This window comes from Phyllobates terribilis, unplaced genomic scaffold, assembly GCF_046119375.1.
Source record: "Phyllobates terribilis strain yellow unplaced genomic scaffold, ASM4611937v1 Scaffold_12__6_contigs__length_324123572, whole genome shotgun sequence".
Taxonomy (NCBI): Eukaryota; Metazoa; Chordata; class Amphibia; order Anura; family Dendrobatidae; genus Phyllobates; species Phyllobates terribilis.
This window is the reverse complement of record NW_027362772.1, coordinates 36,892,126-36,895,639: the sequence shown is the minus strand read 5'-3', so window position 1 is coordinate 36,895,639 and position 3,514 is coordinate 36,892,126.

Sequence of the window (3,514 nt, the reverse complement as noted above, 5' to 3'; positions counted from 1 at the left end):
TTTCAAATTAATTATCATTTTTATCTGCATCTTGCCTGGAAAATAATTTTGGGCATAGTAGCAGTGTGCAGTACTGATTCTATTAGGCCATCTATACTAAGCTCCACCAGATTTCAAAGTATTACTAATCATGTTTATCTGTATCTTAACTGTAAAATAATTTTGGCCTTGTAGCAGTTTGCAGTACTGATTCTATTAGGCCATCTATACTAAACTCCACCAGATTTCAAATTATTACTAATCATGTTTATCTCTATCTTGCCTGTAAAATAATTTTGGCCTTGTAGCAGTTTGCAGTACTGATTCTATTAGGCCATCTATACTAAGCTCAACCAGCTTTCAAATTAATAATAATTTTTAGCTGCATCTAGCCCGGAAAATAATTTTGGGGCTCCTAGATGCGCAAGACACATTAGTGCCTTCTTGCTGCACTACCTGCAACATGACCCTCAGATTGTCAGAATTCGAAATTATCCTGACTACTGGGTTGCCACACTCTTAGATCCCCCACACTCTTCGATCAACCTTTTCATTTTAATAAAGACCAAAAAAATGGTCATTTTTGAAATTATAAGCATTAGCAGGTTATTAGAAACTGAAATCAAACAGTTTTCAACTCCAAACTTTATTCTAGGTGATGTTACATTTGCACATAGGACCCCTTGTTCGAAAGGAGCTTCTGAACTCTCTCGTCCATTGAATTTGTCAGGTTTTGGATGGTTTCTGCTTCAATTGTTTAGCATGAGGACAGAATACCCTCCCAGAGCTGTTGCTTAGATGTGAACTGCCTCCCGCCATCATAGACACTCCTTTTGATGATGCTCCAGAGGTTCTCAATGGGGTTGAGGTCAGGGGAGCATGGGGGTCACACCATAAGTTTGTCCCCTTTTATGCCCATATCAGCCAGAGATGCAGATGTGTTATGTGCAGCATGAGACGGTGCATTATTATGCATGAAAATGATCTTGCTGCGGAATACACGGTTCTTCTTCTTGAACCATGGCAGGAAGTGCTGTTTGAAGAACTCCACATACATTATGGAGTTCATCTTTACCCCTTCAGGGATCCTAAAGGGGCCGACAATCTCTCTCCCCATGATTCCAGCCCAAAACATTACTCCACCTCCTCCTTTTTGGCGCCGTAGCCGTGTTTGCATGGGGTGTCCATCAACCAGCCATCCTCCACTCCATCCATCAGGACCATCGAGCGTTGCACGGCACTCATCGGTGAACCAAACAGTTTTGAAGTCAGTCTTCATGTATTGTTTGGCCCACTGGAGCCGGTTCTGCTTGTGTACAGTGGATAGAGGAGGTCGACAGGATGGCTTACGCACAGCTGCAAACCTCTGAAGGACCCTGCATCTTGTTGTTCGGGGGATGTTGGAGGCACCAGCAGCTTCAAAAACTTGTCTGCTGCTATGACAAGGCTTTTTTGCCGCTGCTCTTTTAACCTGATGTAATTGCCTGTAGGAAAGAGTCCTCAATTTTCCCTTATTAGCACGCACACGTGTGTACTGTGAATCAGCTACATACTTCTGTGCGATGATCAGGATGAAGTGTCTTGGCAATGTTGATTGTAGTCATGCCTTGACCTAAACACTCCACAATTTGTTGCTTCTCAGCAGCCGACACACCCTTTTTCTTTCCCATTTTGGCAGAAAATGTAGGCTGCTTAATAATGTGGGACAGCCTTCTTAAGTAGTCTTTCCTTTCATTGGACACACCTGCCAAACTAATTAGCACAGGTGTCTGCAATTGCTTACAGTGATATAAAGAGCCCTGACACACATCACCATCAATGAGTTTAACTGACAAACAAAAAAATTCTTACCTTATCACTCCTAAACACTTTTTGCATAATAATTTGGAACACAGCGTACATGTGCTTTTCCACAAAACACCAGTGGTTCACGTAGTGAATCTTACAGTTCTAACTTGCCAACCATTGTCTGTATGGAGTTGTTCAATAAAGGGCCCAAAATTAAGATAACATAGACGGGAGAGGTCTCTATGAATACGAATTCCTAAGTATTTGATACCCTGTGAGGGCCAGGCAAAGGGAAAGTTGGACTGGATGGAATCCTGTATGGATTTAGGGAGGGAGACATCGAGGGCCTCAGACTTCGCTGCATTGATTTTAAAATTTGACCATGTAACAAAGTGATCTATTTCAGCCATAACAGCAGCGACGGATGTATGTGATTGAGTTATATATACTAGGACGTCATCAGCAAATGCAGAGCACTTGTACTCGGTGCCTCCCATCTCAATCCACCTAATATTGGGGTTATGGCGAATTGATGAGAGCAGGTGCTCCGTCACTAGGATGTATAAGAGAGGGGACCGAGGACATCCCCGCCTTGCCCCATTGATGATTATGAAAGGTGATGAAAATGTTCCATTAATCTTCAGCCTAGGTGACGTATTGCGATACAGGGCCGTGATTTTGGCTATAAAAGGGTCCCCTGGACCCCTACCCCAAGCTTTTTAAGAGATTAATATATGGTGTGCCAGGAGACTCTATGGAATGCTTTCTCAGCATCCAACGAGAGTATGTAATTACAAATTTTTAACTGCATCTAGCCCAGTAAATACTTTGTGCCTAGTAGCAGTGTCTGCTAGTCAGCGGATTATCCCAGCTGTTAAGCAAGCTACACCACCTGTAGTTTGGAAACTTAATTTTTTCAAAGGAAATGCTTCGGGCCCCCAGGACACTCAGTGAAGAGCATCGGGAGGCACCCCAAGCCACAGGGGCTGGGACTGGCGGTAGGACGTCTTGAAGTGGACCGCCAAGCTCGATCCTTATAAAAGCTTTTTAACTGCAGCAGCTTTAGTGGACGCTACTGGAGCTGGAATTCCCGCAGCTGCTGGCATGAGACTTGCCCTCCAATATATCCTTGTAAAAGGATTTAAAGTGTACTCATTCAAATTAGAGAGACAATTTAAATTAAAAAGCTTAGACCTGCCTCCACCGCAGGGGGGCTCGCTCGACCCACCAGCGGACAGGCACCAGATTTGGGAGAGGGGGGGCTGGCTGTCAGGGTCCACCGCAGCTCTGGCACAAACCCAGCGACACGGAGGTCGCATGGGCAGGAACGGACTGGCCGTGTCAGCTTTGCACTTTTTTGGTTTTAGAAGGGCATGACATGCCTATATCTGTGTCTCCCCCTCCTTTTACTCCTCAACCTCTTTTCTTTTTGCATGACTATATGTACTTGTCACTTTTCCATGTGTTAGTTGTGTCTTCTGAGCAGTTTGTCAGCTTTTGGACACCTTTGAAGTGTTTTCTATGTGTTTTCTATGTGTTTCTATGTGTTTTTGTTTGCCTGCCATTGGTTTTAACGGTGTTCGAAGGTGTTCGACGAACAGTTCGACGAGCATATGGGTGTTCGACGAACCGAACTCGAACACTACGGGGGTGGCTCAACTCTAACGGTGAGCTCGGCCCGAGCTTTGAGCACCCGAGCATTTTAGTGCTCGCTCAACACTAATAATAGATTTTGTTCCATAGAATC